This window comes from Bos taurus, chromosome 8, assembly GCF_002263795.3.
Source record: "Bos taurus isolate L1 Dominette 01449 registration number 42190680 breed Hereford chromosome 8, ARS-UCD2.0, whole genome shotgun sequence".
Lineage (NCBI taxonomy): Eukaryota > Metazoa > Chordata > Mammalia > Artiodactyla > Bovidae > Bos > Bos taurus.
Genome location: NC_037335.1, coordinates 15,239,448 through 15,257,766, shown reverse-complemented (window position 1 = coordinate 15,257,766; position 18,319 = coordinate 15,239,448). Strand labels below are relative to the sequence as shown.

Here is an 18,319-nt window from a genome sequence, read left to right as displayed (position 1 = left end):
GTCGCTTCAGTCGTGTCCGACTCTGTGCGACCCCATAGACGGCAGCCCACCAGGCTCCCCCGTCCCTGGGATTCTCCAGGCAAGAACACTGGAGTGGGTTGCCATTTCCTCTTCCAATGCATGAAAGTGAGAAGTGAAAGTGAAGTCACTCAGTCGTGTCCGACCCTCAGGGACCCCATGGACTGCAGCCTTCCAGGCTCCTCCGTCCATGGGATTTTCCAGGCAAGAGTACTGGAGTGGGGTGCCATTGCCTTCTCTGAAATTTGGCTTAATATATATTAAAAAAAAAAAGAAACAACTATGCATAGCAAATTGCAAACACTTAAGGCAGCTCTTTTCCTCCCAGTTGTAAGTAAATCAGTCCCTGGTGCAATACAGAATCTGGAATGTGAAAAGCCAGCCGGTGGCTGTGTGTGTACCACACAACCCAGAAAAACACCACCTGTGTTGACGAAAACGCAATGCATTCCAAGTTACCACTGCAATTCAAAATAGGATCTGCATTGGATGAAGAAATCTTTCTAACTGTAGAGTGAGCCAGACAATGAAAACTGATCTAACAGTATCACAAGGCCTTTACATCAAGCCCACACACGGCATGGTGCAGAAGTAACAGGAAGCTGGGACGTCTACACTGCTGAAAGCGGCCTCATTATTCCTCTGAGAGGGTAGATAGATAACAGCCAGGTCTCAGTATCTGGCCTCTAGGCCTGTACACTTAATGCTAGCTTTGTAGTACTCCTCCCCTTCTCCTTCGGTATTCTATGCTAACCCTCCCCTCCTCTTTACTTAACTAATTTCTAACTGTCCCTTAACCCTCAGCTTAGATCACGATCTCCCCAGACTATTATCACGTCTGGGTTAGGCCAGTTTCTTGCACATGCCCAGAGCACTCTGTACTCTTTCTCATTTCAGTGGTTATCACAGTGTTCTGTAATTTGCTGGTCTTTTTTTTTTTTTTAATCTTCTCCTAGGTTATAACAGTGAAGACTTTGTCTATTTTGCCTGTGCTAATACCCATCACCTAGCACATTTTGGGTACCCAGTAAGGGTTTAGTAAATGCTTACTGAATGCATGAACCAGTGCTTCTAAGTGGTTCTACACTTTGCTTTCCAAACTGTTCCTTCCTTAAAGGCATACTGACACTTGATTCAGCAGAAATTTGACTTTTAACATCTGGTTTCTTTTTACAATTATGATACACATTACACGAACCATTCTTTCAGCAGTTTCAAAACAGTAGTAAGCCAGGTATAGAAAAAGATAATATCAGCAATTTAAACACTGTGGTCTAACAGGTATAACCTAGACATTCTATTGGGTAATAATAAATTGACTACTACTAATATTCAGGTGAAGGCACTCAGCTGAGTGGAGAGTGAAAATGCATGTCCTGGTTCAATATAAGGGTTGATCGCTGCAACAATGCTGCTCTTGTATTAGTTATGGGTGTGCGTACTAAGTCACTTTAATCATGTCCAGCTCTTTGTGACTGCATGGACTGTAGCCAGACAGCTCCTCTGTACAAGAGATTTCCAGGGCAAAATTACTGGAGTGGGTTGCCATGCCCTCCCCCATGTTTTGGGTACACACACTCCTTAATACAGTAACTCCTGCCTGACACCCTCTCCTCTAGTTACCTGCTGTCTGCAATTGGACTGGACCATGTAACTATTTCTGCCAATGCTGCTGCTACTGATGCCGCTAAGTCGCTTCAGTTGTGTCCAACTCCGTGTGACCCCATAGACGGCAGCCCACCAGGCTCCCCTGTCCCTGGGATTCTCCAGGCAAGAATATTGGAGTGGGTTGCCATTTCCTTCTCCAATGCATGAAAGTGAAAAGTAAAAGTGAAGTCGCTCAATCATGTCTGACTCTTCAAGACCCCGTGGACTGCGCCCTCCCAGGCTCCTCCGTCCATGGGATTTTCCAGGAAAGAATACTGGAGTGGGGTGCCATCACCTTCTCTATCTGGCCAATGAACTACAGATAAATATGACATGCATTGACTCCAGTTCACACGTGAAGAAGTTCATTGCCAGTCTGAGAATCTCCAGTTCATCTTTGTCCTGGAGTGCATATGAACCAGAGTATTAGAAAAAGGTCAGTATAGAAGAAACTTTCTGCCAGTGTCCATGAACAAGCAGCACAGTATCAGTTAGAAATAGCCTGTTGTTACAGGGTCCATTGCTAGTTACTGTGCCATAACCTAGCCTACGCTGATTTACTGAATTCCTCTTTGTGTCCTAGTCTGAATACGTTCACCCAGTGTAACTCTGGTTCTGGGAAGAGAGGAAATTCAACTGTCCATTTTGCATATATGTCAGAGATGGGTTTGATTATGTCTTTAAGGACAGTCACAAAGTGCACATCTCTGCAAGCATTTACTGTAATAAATGACAAGTTTGTGTTTACTGACTTGTCTTTCATCCCCAGGTAAAGCATGAGCTTCCTGAGGCAGGACAGAAGTCTCTGAATGTCTCCCAAAGAGGTTCCATTAAGGGTATTCCCCACCAAAAAACTCAAAATCCACAAACTCAGAAGTCCCAGAAGTAATGACGTATCTCCTGAGGGAGTCATACTAATAGAGATCTTAAATGACTAACAAAATGCTAACCCAATGCTCACTTGGTATATCAGGTTTTCACTGCTTCTCTAACAAATTACCATAAATTTCATGACTTAAACAGTACACATTTATTAACTTAGCATCAGAAATTTGAAATGGATCTCATTGGGCTAAAATCAAGCTGTTAAGGGTGATGTTCCTCCTGGAAGTTTGAGGAAAGAATCTTCTTCTATCTTTCCATTCCAGCGTCTAGAGACCTCCACATTCCTTGAATCATGACCCCTCTCACCATCTTCAAAACCAGCCAAGTGGGATGGAGTTCTTCTCATGCTGCCCTCTGCTTCTATCTCTTCTGCCCCCTTCTTCTACTTATAACCATCCTTGTGATTACACTGAGCCTACCCAGATAACCCAGGACAATTCCCCTATTTTAAAGTCAGCTTATTAGCAACCTTAAACCCATCCAGAACATTAATTCCTTTATGCCATGGAACATGGAGAAGGAAATGGCAATCCACTCCAGTATTCTTTCCAGGAGAACCCCATGGACGGAGGATCCTGGCAGGCTGCAGTCCATGGGGCCACAAGGAGTTGGACATGACTTAGTGACTCAACAACAACAACAGATGGCATTAAGAAATTCATAGATTTCAGTGACTAGGACATTCACTGTGGACATGTCACATGTCACATTCAGCGACATGTGACACAATGTCACACTCAGTGTGGACGTCTCTGAAGGGGGTCATTATTCTACTTACCATCTTGAATTTAACCTGCAGACTCATTGGAGAGCATTTGTAGCTTCTCAGTCTTATGTCTGAAGTAACACAAAAGCCATTGCCTTATTTACTATTTATTACTTATATATTAAACTATATCTTATATAGTCTATAAATACCCCATATGAGATTATTCTGATTCTCATTTATAGGGTGAGAAACACATTGAAAGAAAGCCAAACCACTCTAGTTTTTGATGCTTCTATAACAGCAAACCATGAAAAATTATAGGGCTTTAATTATTTACATTGAATCAATTAATCATTTTTAACAAAAAAAATGTGTGAAGGTATATCTAATCACATTTGAAGATAATAGCAAAGATTTATACATTTAAGAAAAGACAAAGTTTTCCTACATCATGAGTTTGAGCAAGCTCCAGGAGTTGGTGATGGACAGGGAGGCCTGGCGTGCTGCAGTCCATTGGGTTGCAAGGAGTTGGACACGACTGAGCAACTGAACTGAACACCAGGTACAGCATAATGGCCATATAACTTAACAAATCATGAAGGTTTCTCCTTCAAGCTTGACTTCTAATAGCTGAGAAAAGATTCAAGCAACTGAGGAAAGATTGATAAAAGTACCCACACAACACCACTCCTCAAGAGCACAGAAAGAGTTTAAGAGCAGATGCTGGAGTTATTAATACATTATTTTACTTTATTGTTAATGGATAGGGAAAGATTTTGGAAATGAATAAGTGTATCTAAATGCTAAGATCAACTCTTCATTATGGATCACAAGCTGTAGGATCAGGGTGATATAAATGCATATATTAAATAAGGATGGGTCATCCAAGTGCCTCCTTTCCAGTCAATATTCATAAAGCCTTGACAATTCAGAAGGGAAGCTTTGGGCATGCATTTTCCCTCAAAGTATATATTAATATTTAACAAATACTAATGAGTATTGAACTGGAGGTTTTGAAATGGCACCAAGACATATTTTTCAAAAGGCAAGAAGTGTCATAGTTCAGGGATTAGGAGATATTAATTACACACATACACACTTAAAAATATAGCCCCTCAGTTATTGAGCTTCTGTACTGGGGAAGGAACAACAGTAATAAATAAATCATTGGTACTACCATGATATTATTTTTTTTAATATGTTACATATTAAAATCCAAAGGAAATGTACTGATATTCCTGATGTGAGGTTGTCTTGAAGAATAAGACGCGTCCACATGGAGCAGAAGAGACTGTTTGCAGATATCGCTATCCTACCAGTTAGTTGTCCAACTTTTCCTGTATGAATACTCTTAACCAGATACAGCCCCTTTCAGCCTAACAAACAAAATGTCTGTATTCCTACAAAACAGTAGTACTGGTCCTCATTTATCTAGTACTGTCTTCTTAAGGAAAGACGTGAATAATTATGTGTGTGGTGAGCAGGGCTATAATTACTGTTTCCATTTCTCAGAGAAGAAAGTTGGGTCTATGAGAGGATGTGGACTGTTGAGCAGATGTGTGGCAGACCTGGGACCATACGGCTCCCACCTCTGAGGGCAACTTGTTTACAAATAATGTTCAAATTAAACTATCATTATTGTGACATCCACATCTTTGTGCATGGAAGATACAGAAGAGGTTCCTCTGGGGAATGAGAAGTTGGGTTGAAGGCTAATAAAGACTCTTAGAAACTCCAGGTGTGTGTCGGTTAGGCATATATGCACAATCATATCTTATCTTCACTCAAACTTGAAAACAATTCATTACTCTTCAAATCTTGAAGTGAATTAAGATTTCCATCAATAGCATGACATGAAGAAATGAGACTAGATGTCAGATATTAAAGTATTCAACAGCTATGGATTAGAATACAATGCAGCTTAGTGATTAAGAACACATGTTCTGGAGACACCTAGAGTTTAAATCAGGGTCTTAATATCACCTACCAGTATCACCTAAGCCACAATTTCCTCTCTTAGAAAAGAGAAAAAATAATATGTATGGCTGCCTCATGAGATGAGCTTCAATAGTCAGTTTTTCTCAGCTGGGGACAATTCTCAGCTGGGGCCATGTGGCAATGATGGAAGACATTTTATCCATCACAACTTGGGAGAAGGTGTTACTGGCATCTAATGGAGAAAGAACAAGAATGATGCTAAAAGTTCCACAGTGCCCTAGGGGACAGCACGTATGTGTGCTCAGTCACTCAGTCTGTCTGACTCTTTGCGACCCCATGGACTGTAGCTCGCCAGGTTCCTGTATCCGTGGGATGTCCCAGGAAAGAAAAGTGGAGTGGGTTGCCATTTTCTCCTACAGGGGATCTTCCCAATGCAAGCATCAAACCCAAGTCTCCTGCACAGGCAGATGGGTTCTCTACTGCTGAGCCAGCAGGGAAGCCCAGTAGTGCCGAAATCAAGACACTTCAATCTAAGCTCATGTTTCACAAGTGCTCAAAATTGTTATCTATCATTCCAATTACTAAACAGCCTACTACCAGGTATCATGCTATGAGTCAATGACCCAAAGTTGGCTAAGGTATAGCTCTGCCCTTGATGAGCCCATTATTTGAAACTTTTAAGTGTAAATAATTACTATGAAATACCTTGCACTCATAGTGTCATCATTTGCAAGGCAATAGCAAGGGTGAATATATGAGTTCTATTTTGAGGAACTGGGGAAGGCTCCACAGAGAATAAAATATTTCCCCTGGGCCTTTCAGTATGATAGGAATTTGACAGTTAGAAAATGGATAGAAGGGTTGTTGGTGGGAAGGTTATATGTCTGTGTAGGGGAAAGATGTTGGAGTATCAGAAATGTTATAGAAATAAAAGGTATAACATTTCAAATTCTAATAAAAATGACTTCAGAGTTTGTCATGTTCAAGATATGATGACTACATTAGAATGAGTAAAGAATACATTAGGATGTGGGTATGATTCTACAGCAGATTATGGGCTGCAAAGAGAGACTGGAAAAGGAACAGAAGAGAATCCAGACATAAGCCTAAAGCAACATAGTGGGTGGCGGTGGGAAGAGGGGATAATGAAACAGAGGGAGGATTAAGAGAAAGTTCAGAGGTACAGTCAGCAGAACTTGGCTACCATCTGAAAGTTAGGACCACAGCTGCATTAAATACAGGGCCACGGGACCCCTGTCCTAGACAGCCCAGTCATAGTCATCATTAGATAACTATGAGATAGTATGAAAGAATAAAAAAAAAGCAAAATTGCTATTTTGAGAGAAATTACGTCTGTATCATAGACTGGTTCCAAATAGGGAAAGGAGTACATCAAGGCTGTATATTGTCACCCTGCTTATTTAACTTATATGCAGAGTACATCATGTGAAATGCTGGGCTGGATGAAACACAAGCTGGAATCAAGATTGCCGGGAGAAATATCAATAACCTCAGATATGCAGATGACACCACTCTTACGACAGAAAATGAAGAATTAAAGAGCTTCTTGATGAAAGTAAAAGACAAGAGTGAAAAAGTTGGCTTAAAACTCAGCATTCAAAAAACTAAGATCATGGCATCTGGTCCCATCACTTCATGTCAAATTGATGGGGAAACAATGGAAACACTGACAGACTTTATTTTTTGGGCTCCAAAATCACTGCAGATGGTGACTGCAGCCATGAAATTAAAGATGCTTGCTCCTTGGAAGAAAAGCTATGACCAACCTAGATAGCATATTTAAAAGCAGAGACATTACTGACAAAGGTCTTTCTAGTTAAAGCTATGGTTTTTCCAGTAGTCATGTATGGATATGAGAGTTGGAGTATAAAGAGAGCTGAGCACCAAAGAATTGATGCTTTTGAACTGTGATATTGGAGAAGACTCTGGAGAGTCCCTTGGACTTCAAGGAGATCAAACCAGTCAAACTTAAAGGAAATCAGTCCAGAGTGTTCATTGGAAGGACTGATCCTGAAGCTGAAACTCCAATAATTTGGCCACCTCATGTGACGAACTGACTTATTGGAAAAGACCCTGATGCTGAGAAAGATTGAAGGCAGAGGGAGAAGGGGACAACAGAGGATGAGATGGTTGGATGGCATCATTGACTAAATGGACATGAGCTTGAGCAAGCTCTGGCAGTTGTTGATGGACAGGGAAGCCTGGCATGCTGCAGTCCATGGGGTCACAAAGATTTGGACATCACTGAGTGACCAAACTGAACTGAATGTCTGTATCAGCATCTTTGTACTAAGATTATTGGCAGATGAGTTTATAGGTTGAAAATAGAAAATCAGTAATTGATAAAAGCAATTTCATATGAGTTGCAATATAAACTCCTGACCTTGGATGGAATTAGGTATGCAGTATTAGGCTTCCCTGGTGGCTCAGATGGTAAACAATATGCCTGCAATGCAGGAGATCTGAGTTTGTTCCCTGAGTCAGGAAGATCCCCTGGAGAAGGGAATGGGAATCCACTTCAGTATTCTTGGCTGGAGAATCCCATGGACAGAGTCTGGTGAGCTACAGGCCATGAGGCCGCAGAGAGTCAGACACGACTGAGTGACTAAGCTGCTGCTGCTGCTAAGTCACTTCAGTCGAGTCCGACTCTGTGCGACCCCACAGATGGCAGCACATCAGCCTCCGCCATCCCTGGGATTCTCCAGGCAAGAACACTGGAGTGGGTTGCCATTTCCTTCTCCAATGCATGAAAGTGAAAAGTGAAAGTGACTAAGCACTCACACCCATTCACTGGCCATCGTTTTTATGCATATTTTGTTGTTGTTCACTAGGAAATCATGTCTGCCTCTTTGCAGCCCCATAAACTGCAGCATGCCAGGCTCCTTTTCCCTCCATCATCTTTTGGAGTTTGGTCAAATTCATGACCATTGAGTCTTATTTTATGCATATAAATAAGAACAAAGCTGTGTCTACAAGTCCTTCACTAGGAATTTAGATTATTTATTTTTTGTATATCAAATGATGCTTGAGGTTTTAGGCAAAATCCAGCTGATGACTGTTATAAATTAAATCAAGAATAAATATTGATATATACAATCCCAGAATTTCAATGTTATCAGATACTAAAAAGAATTGCTTGTTGCCAATACTTACAAATTCAACCTTAAGATTTTTTGGCACAAAGAATTAACAAAGCCACATATTGGAGTCAGTCACAGAAAATGGTTTCTGGAACTTATTAAATTTTTTTAAATTTCTAAATTGCAATATATATATATATATATATATATATATATACACACGTGTGTGTATATATATAAATTATTTCCAAATTAATACAACCAAAATCAGTACATGATAAGTAATTCTGTTTCAAAGTATAACTACTAACGGAATTGTGAATGATATTAAAATATAAATCCACCCATGCTACTGACCAGGTCTTGGGACTGACTGTATAGTCTTGAATTCCCTTCCAAGATTGGTAAACGGCAGCTATTTAGTTGGTGCACTTGACTATCACTGCGTTTTCCAAGGCAATTTTTAAAAGTCGCCTGATTGATCTTATGCAGCCTATTTGAAATCCTCCAAGGAAGTGAATAGGAAGCAGAAAACTAGCAATGCAAAAGCACAGTGGAAATCACTCTTCACGATAGGAGTAAAAGACAGGCAAATGGGTTTCGGAAAACAGCTATCCTTAATACTGTGTTGGAAAGCTGTTGTAATGAAAAGTGGCAGCAGAGAAATGCAACCTTAAATAGAAGCCATGTGTTTATATTATGTACATTTTGCTTTTATCACCAATATATCTGGGTCTCATATTCATAAAATGTAGATATCCTAAATTTACCTTATATGAACAATTAATGATCAGGTAGGTATTTTTATATATATATATATATATATATATATATATATATATATATACACAGCCTGCATGCTGTTCATTTTCAAGTATTTTAGTTATTTAAATCTTTCCTCTCACTGCTGGAAAGTTTATGATTCATATATATGCCACAGAAAATGTAACAAGATTGGTGTCCCAGACATGCACATACAAGTAATCCCTTTAACTTTTTATTTTTTCATGAGAAGAAAACATTCAGCAGTTGATTTTACCCTGGCTATCTGCAGCTGTGTCGGTCACTTCCTGTCCCACACACCATTGACTGGATCCCAAGTCCCAGACTGGTTAAGGCAATGCTGGTTTGCTCTCACACCTTAGGTATCAACCACTTTGGTTCCTTCCTCCAATCTCTGACTATATTTGCCTAGGGCAATATTCTGGCTTTCTAGCTGGACTGCACAGGAGAATCCTAGACAGAGGCAGAGTTAAAGTACCTCTTTCTAACATCCAAAATACATAAAGAACTCATGAAACTGAATATCTAGGAAAAAATAAAAAATAAAAACGGGTAGAAGACCTGCATAGCATTTTTTTTCCAAAGAAGACATACAGGTGGCTAACAGGTACAAGAAAAGATCAAAACCACAATGGGATATCACCTTATACCTGTCAGAATGGATATCATAAAACAAACAAACAAATAAGAAATAACAAGCGCTGGAAAGGATGTAGACAAAAGGGAACCATCCTGCACTGTTGGTGGAAATGTAAATTGGTACAGCCACTGTGGAAAACAGTACAAAAGTCCTTCAAAAAATTAAAAATAGAACTATTATCCAGAAATTCCACACCTGGGTATGGATCTGAAGAAAACAAAAACACCAATTCTAAAAGATATATGCACCTCGATGTTCACTGAAACTATTTACAATAACCAAGATAAGAAAGCAACCTCAGTGTCCATAGTGCAAGGATAAATAGATGTAGTGTGTGTATATATATATATATATATATATATGCACAAAAGAATATTATTTGGCCATAAAAAAAAGAAATCTCACCATTTGAGACAATAATAATAGACCTAGATGACATTATGCTTAGTGAAACAAGTCAGAGAAAGACAAATATGTATGTTTTCACTTACATGTGAAATCTAAAAAGCAAAATACACAACAAATAAAACAGAAACAGACTCACAGAACAGAGAACAAACCAGTGATTTCCAGGTTTGTTCCAGGGGGGAGGGATTTCTAGAGGGGGTATTCATGAAATAGACGGAGGGGATTGAGAGTTACAAATTACCCGTTATTAACTAAAAGGTCACAAAAATCTAACATACAGTTCAGGGAATATAGTTATAACTTTGTATGGTATGTGATGTATAAAAAAATCAAATCACAGATGTTGTACACCTGAAACTAATAATATCGTAAGTGAACTTTACGTCAGTTCAATATAAATAAACAAAGCATTCTCTTTTGGGTTTTGATCAGGATGGAAACAAGGAAACTGGGGGGAGCAAATTTATAAGACGGTTATTTGGAGACAGACCAAGAATTGTGAAGCAGCCTAGCAATCTTCTGCTAGGTTTGGGGGATGGAACCAATTTTAATTGTTTCAATGAATGGGAAGCATAACAGTAATAGCAACAGTCCGGCACTCTTGAGGGGAAAAGAATTTTGTTGTAATAAGAAAAGTGGTTTGATTTCTATGAAGATTTTGTGCTTTACCTCTAACATTTTCTGGTTTCTGATCTCCTTTCCAGAATATATACTGAGCACCCTCTTTGTGGCAGGAACTATATTTCTCATTGCAAATAATGATGATATAATTAAATAATGAGCCCTTCGATCATGAAACTTACAGTCGAGTAGGGGAAGCTAATATTAATCAATAACTTGATAAATAAAGACATTACAAACTAGAATGGTGCTGTGTATGCTGTGAGACTAGATATCAGAGAGGGCTTACTATACTGATGAGTAAAGGATGAGCAGGGATTTACTAGAAGAGCAGGTGAGAGTAGAGGATTCTGAATAGATGGATTCACTTCTGCCAACATCCTGGGACTGAGACAAGAAGCAGCATAAGAACTGAAACTAAATCACTGTGACTAGCGCCCAGGGAAAGGCTGGAGGCAGGCAGTGGTAAATTTTAGGTCACATAAAAGATCTCGGTCATTAACTCTGGAACACGTGGGGAATTACTGGAGCTTTTTAAGGAGGGGAATAAAATAATCAGATTGACACCTTAAGTAAAACAGATAAAGTTAGAGCACTTGGGAGGCTATTGCAATAATCCACAGGATGATGTTACCCTGGGTAAACTGGTGATGGTAAAAATACAGTGAAGATGAAAATGGATTTAAGAAACTTACAGGAGATTATTTGATAATAGGTTTTTGGTGATGGGAGAAGAGGGAGAGTGGATCAAGGGTTATCTCTAAATTTTCAGCTTATACATCTGTACAGTTATTAGTTGTCAGAAAGAAAAAGATCTCTCTTTTGGTTTGTTTATTTGGATGAAGGGCAGAATTCAGTGGAGGTGATTCTGCACTCCAGTATCAATATGTTGATTTAGAGATAACTTTAAGGGCTTCCCTTGTAGCTAAGCTGGTGAAGAATTCGCCTGCAATGCAGGAGACCCCGGTTTGATTCCTGGGTCAGGTAGATCCCCTGGAGAAGGAATAAGCTACTCACTTCAGTATTCTTGGGCTTCCCTAGTGGCTCACCTGGTAAAGAATCTGCTTGCAATGCGGGAGACCTGGGTTCGATCCCTGGCTTGGGAAGATCCCTTGGAGAAGGGAACGGCTACCCACTCCAGTATTCTGGCCTGGAGAATTCCATGGACTGTATATCCATGAGGTTGCAAAGAGTCAGACACGACAGAGCAACTTTCACTTTAAGTCATCTAAGGAGATCTGTCCAGGATTTTATTAGATACTTGGATTTGCAAAAGAGAAGTCTAAGCCTAAGATTAAAATCTGTGTATTACTGTCATGGAAGTAGGAACTGGAGCCCTTGTCACTGAAAGAATTTCCCAGAGAAACTTGAAAAAAATCAACGGAGCCTAGAACTGAATCTTGATTAATTCTGACATTCAAAAGCCAGGTTACAACCACCAAAAGAATCAGGACCAGTAATTTTTGAGCTCTTGTTATGTGCTACTGAAGCCCTTGCTGTAGCCTATGTAATGTTCATAAAAACCTTATGAGGAAATTGTTATTTTTCTATTTTACAGGTGAGAAAACAGCAGAACACTGAGGATATGTGAGCAGACAAAGGACACACACAGCTACTGAGTGGTAGGAACAGGCCTCAAATCTAGGCAGTTTGATTTGAGAACACATCTTTCTAACTACTATAATCTGCCAGGTTCTTTTTTTTTTCCCACTGCTGTTTTAATTTTTGTTGTCATTTTAAAATTTTGTATGTGCATTCCTCTTTTTTTATTGCAGAAAAATTGCTTTACAATGTTGTGTTAGTTTCTGCTGTACAACAACATGAATCAGCTATATGTATACATATACCCCCTTCCTCTTGAGCCTCCGTCTCACTCCACACCCATCCTGCCCACTTAGATCATCACAGAGCACTGAGCTGAGCTCGCTGTGCTATGCTTAGGAAAACTGACAAGACAGACTTAGCTAGGCATGTGAGAATTTCAACTCACATTCGCATTTGTCCTCTATATCCGAACTATGCAATGCCATAGTTACTAGCTACATGGTGACTCTCTGAGCACTTGACATATTGATTCCCTGGTGTCTCAGACTGTGAAGAAGCTGCCTTCAATCCCTGTGTTGGGAAGCTCCCCTGGAGAAGGAAATGGCAACTCATTCCAGTATTCTTGCCTGCAGAATCCCATGGACAGAGGAGCCTGGTGTACTATAATCCACAGGGTTGCAGAGTTGGACATGACTGAGTGACTAAGTGACTATCACTTTCATTTTCTTTCAAACTAAGATGTGCTGTAAGTGTGAATTATATCTCAAATTCTGAAGACTTAATACCACAAATAAAGAATGTAAAATATCCCATTAATAATTCTTACATGATTACTTGTTGAAATTATTCTGTAGTGAGTTAAATAAAATATATTATTAAATATATTATTAAATTTGATTCATGGGATTCTATTTAATGTTTCAAATTAATTTTAACCTATTTGAAAACTAGAAAAGGTTAACTTCCCTATGCAGCTTACATTATATTTCTATTGGACAGCATTGTTCTAGATATTTCACTTACTTGCCCTCTGAATTCCTAGCTCTAGATAGGCACTGTCAAATAGTTAATATGCTCTCTTTAACACACTGTTTCCATTCAGACCTGAGCTCCAAGCTTGTGCCCCAGGCTCTCAGGCCCTGGTGTTTCCATGGTAACCTTGCCTTAGGAAGAGAAGATGCTTTTGATTCTGAGTTGTAAAGATTTCCCTCCTCCACCTTTATGTTACTTCATACTGATTTTATGGTTATCTTCTCTATTCTTTTCCAAGAGTTTGTATGATTTTTGACCTTAGGAAATTTTAGGTCAGTGGTTCTCAGGCAGATGAACGTGTAAAAATCATCTGAGACGTTTTCTCAAATTACATAAGGCTACTACCCTGCAGTTTTCATTTGTTCTCCCAACCCCCAATGAAGGACTATAGCTCTAATCTCTCCATTGTCTGATAAATGAGTTTGCTACATTATAACTATTATATTCATGTATTCTCTGTATTTTTCTGTCTACCCAGTCAGCTCTTCATACCTGGTATGTTCACCTGCTAGTAACCAAAGGGTTCCATGCAGTCCTACATCACAGACTCTGAAATGCTGATTTTGGGTCACCTGTTTATATGGAAAGCTGATTGGTTCTGATCAGGATAATGATTACCTTGGGTTCACACATTTAATTCACATGAAAATATCCACCTGCTTACCGAGGAGACCTCTGGTAGACAAAAAGTATCTGCTTAGAGAAGACTTTTCCAAAATCAGGATATAAATATTTTGTAACATACCAGTCAAAGTATCACAACAAAGAAGAGAATATCCTCACAGAAAAAATGAATAAAAATGGGAATCTGATGAAATTATTATAACTTAAGTACTAGGGACAAAAAGAAATCTTTTCCAAATGTAGCTTTTGTGAGTTTTTTCCTTATTAATCTGAAATTTCTCCTCATAAGCTGTAAGGCCTCCAGGATGTAAATTTTGCACATAGGTAGTGTGTCATATGATAGAAAGGACAGAGATTTACAAGTTAGGGCACCCTTATTCCTTCATCTGTAAAACAGGGCAATAATGTCAATTTACTGATTGAATGAGATCCCTATAAATCTTATTTGCTTCTCTAAGAAGAGCTATTTTTAAGAGCCTAAGGTTGTTTACTTTTCCCAATTCTTCTCTCTGCATATAGTTCACCACCTTATTTTCTAAAGCAGAACTGCAGAGATTTAATTTACTCCTCTAATTATTATTTGGGGGAACAGGCTATAAAAGTACAGTCTCTCAAGGAGACAAAATTAGGACACTGATTACAGCGGTGCTCAGTTACACCACTTAAGTATACCCACATGAAAATAAAAGGTTGATATTCTACTAACTGCTAATTAGTACATAGCTAATATCTTCAGAATTTGAGTAATTCAGCTGAAGTACTTTCCAAAGTATGCATCCAAATGAACTAGAACTTTTTAAAACTCAGATTCCTAACAGGCTAAATCCTTCTTTTCTTCTATGTATTTCACTCACATTTAATATGATACCCATTTACCCTACTGTGGTTTCTTTTTGTTTTCTTTGGCTCATGCATGTATGTGAGAGTTGGACAATAAAGAAGGCTGAGCACTGAAGAATTGATGTTTTTCAATTGTGGTGCTGGAGAAAACTTTTGAGAGTCCCCTGGACAGCAAGGAGATCAAACCAGTCAATCCTAAAGGAAATCAACAATGAATATTCCTTGGAAGGACTGATGCTGAAGCTGGAACTTCAATACTTAGACCACCTGATGTGAACAGCTGACTCACTGGAAAAGACCCTGATGTTGCAAAAAATTGAAGGCAAAAGGAGAATGGGGCAGTAGACAATGAGATGGTTAGAGAGCATCACCAACTCAATGGACATGAATTTGAACAAACTCCAGGAAATAGTGGAAGACACAGGAGTCTGGCATGCTGCAGTTCATGGGGTCACAAAGAGTCAGACACAACTTATCAACTGAAAAAAAAAAGTGGTTTTCATCATTTCATTAATTTTTAGATGAAGTGATCACTTACTTCTGTGGAAGTTTTGCCATGAGTTTGGAAGATGCATTAAGAGATAAAAGCTAGGATCAGAGATGAAGCTAATAATCATAAACAATTTTTTCACCATTGCTCAAATTTATTTTTAAAGATTATAATACTCAAACTTCATTCATTCACTCTGCAAATATTTATTTAGTATCCATAGTACATCTGGTCCTGTAAGTTCACAAAAGAATACATAGAATAAGAATTCTATAAAAATGAAAAAGATAAAGAAGAAAAGCTTTTTAAATTTATATTTTGATAGTAATCATAAGTTTTTTAAACTAGTGTTTAAACTTAAGTTTTTAAAGCTTATGAATTTATTTTAAAAGTTTGACTTCCATAAAATGAAAGTAAACATTTAATGAGACATGTTTAGGTTGTAATTATTTCTGCTATTCTTTCAGATGAAGAATATATTTTTTTTCTGGAAAATTAACCAAAGGAATATCTACAACTAACTTAACTTCCACTAAATAAAATGAAATATAAATATATGTAAGTCCACATATACAGAGCTGTATGTACTAAATCATTAAGAAAATCTTAGAAATAACATCAAATCATTACCTCACAAATAAAATTTTGATTCATTGAAAAAAAAAAATCAACAACGAATGTTCTCACTGGCTGTACCTGCATGACTTGCTGTTTGGTCAAACATTATTCTGGACGTTTCTGTGAAGGTGTTTTTGTTTTGTTTTGTTTTGAAGGTGTTTTTGGATCAGAATAACACTTAGATCAATGGGCTAAGAATACAGCAGACTACCCTCCATAATGTAGGTGGGTCTCACCCAATCAGCTGAAGGAAGGCCTTAATAGAACAAAGACTGACCACCCCAGAATAAGAAGAAATTCTGGCAGCAGAATTTGAGTGAGTCCTAGACTCAGACTGCAACTCTCTCCTGAGTCTCCTGTCTATTCATCTACCCCGTCATATTTTAGACTTGTCACACCTTCACAATCATGTGAGCCAATTCCTTAAGATAAGTATCTCTCCCTCTCTATGTGTACACACACACACACACACACACACACACACACATCTTATTGGCTCTGTTTCTCTGAAGAACTCTAACACGTTCACTTTCCAATATATATTCTCATATAGGTTTCACAAAAGTTAGGAGGGCTTAATGCTGCCTTTGGCCCTAGAAAGAAAGTGTAAATCCATTTTGAACACGTGTTCTACTGAAAATTGTACCCCAAATTAATATATTGTTTGTAAACCTTTGTGTATTTATCTTAAAAATGAAGAGTTAGCAATGCTAGGCTTAAATATAGAATGGTGATACAAGATAAAAGTGAATATTCACTTATAAGATGTGAGAATAAACCTAATTTTATCTCTGATAAATTAAAAATGCTCTCAAGAAAAAATGCTGTAAATTTCTTCTAAATTTATAAATCAGCAGTTGTAAGTATTCTCATTAAAAATGGCATCATTAGCTCAAAGAAAAATTTTCAAGTAGATCTCTTAAATACAATAGAAAAATCAGAGGGTTCTAGGTCAATGGTATCTCAGAAATCTATCTTTTCAGTTGCTTTTCAAACCCATCCACAAACACCAGCAATGGAGCTTACAATGAAAACACAGGGAATCCTAGAGCACTGAGGAGCTTATTTATGAACACAGAGACTTAAGAGAAACAATATATATTTTTCAGAGAAGGCATGATAATTAAAACTACTGATAAATTAAAGACTAGTCAATTAGGATAATACATTTGTATCATATTTTTAAATTAATTTAGAACAGCAAGGTGTTTTTGTGTGAAGAATCTCTAATCATGTTTGTATAAGATATATTTCAATGTCAAAATCATCATATGCCACATATATGACATTCACCATTTTGATTACATATCAATTTAAAATAATATATTGATTTTTTTACCTATCAGAAAAAAAGGACTTAATGACTTAGTGCAATAATTTATTTTAAGTCACCCAACTTTATGAGACATATTCACAACCCACTTCTAAAGAATCAAACATAAGACAAAAATGAAGTCATAATGAATACAAAAGATATATCAAATGAAGATTCATAAGTAATTTCAGAAACCTTTACCACTGCCATTTTGGTGCACAAACATGCCACTTAAGAAGTAAAAGACCAAAAGTATTCAGTTATGAAAGACTTGTGGTCATACCATTGAGCTGAGCTAAGTCTTAAGTTCTAGCCCTGTAAATAAAAAGGATGTGGTAAGGTCGACAGAACTATTTGGAATCTAAATCAATTAGTAAAACAGTTAATCATCCAATGTTTCATTAATGGTTCATGAATCAATCAGCCTAAGTAATTCTAGTGACTTAAATGACCACAAAGTTCTTTGTTTTAATAATACATGTCAGCAAGAAAATAGGCTTTTGTGACCTTGGGAAGGTAACTCAATCTTTTGAATCATAAAATGGGAACAAAGAAAACTGGTCCCACAAAGGTAAATGGAAATGTGTGTCCAAAATATACCTAATTTAAAATGCTCCTTCATAATATACAATTTGACACATTAAGGTTGTTTCTTGGCCTACACCAACAATGTTTTCCTGGTGTGAATGAAATGAAATCTTGGTTACTTACAGAAATATCGCATAGCAAGGATTCTTATAAGCCCTTGACCACTTAGCAGTTAAAATATTTAATTAATTCATTGATTCGATATAGACTTTATGTAGAGTAATTCTACATGAGTATGTATGATAATAAAAATTAAAATCTTCAAATTTCAAATGGCATGTTTACTATTCGGGTGGAAATATCCATTTAATGAATTTCTTTCTGATGTATTATGTTCCTTAATGAAGAAGTATTATAAAATTACTTTTCAGAAAAGTAAAAGAAGAGATAAGATTTACCAGCCATGTAAAATATGTATACTTAGGTAAAGAAATCAAATTTCTGGTGCATTTGACACAACTTTGATAATAATTAACTCAAAGTACCAAATGGAAGGATTCTACAGCACATTTACCAG

General features: G+C 37.7%; 1 protein-coding gene across 10 annotated transcripts in view; it reads right to left on the bottom strand.

The window, feature by feature from the left end:
* Positions 1–18,319, bottom strand: part of LINGO2 (leucine rich repeat and Ig domain containing 2) — a 1,453,939-nt gene that overhangs the window by 1,043,864 nt on the left and 391,756 nt on the right. The gene's annotated exons all lie outside the window — the stretch shown is intronic.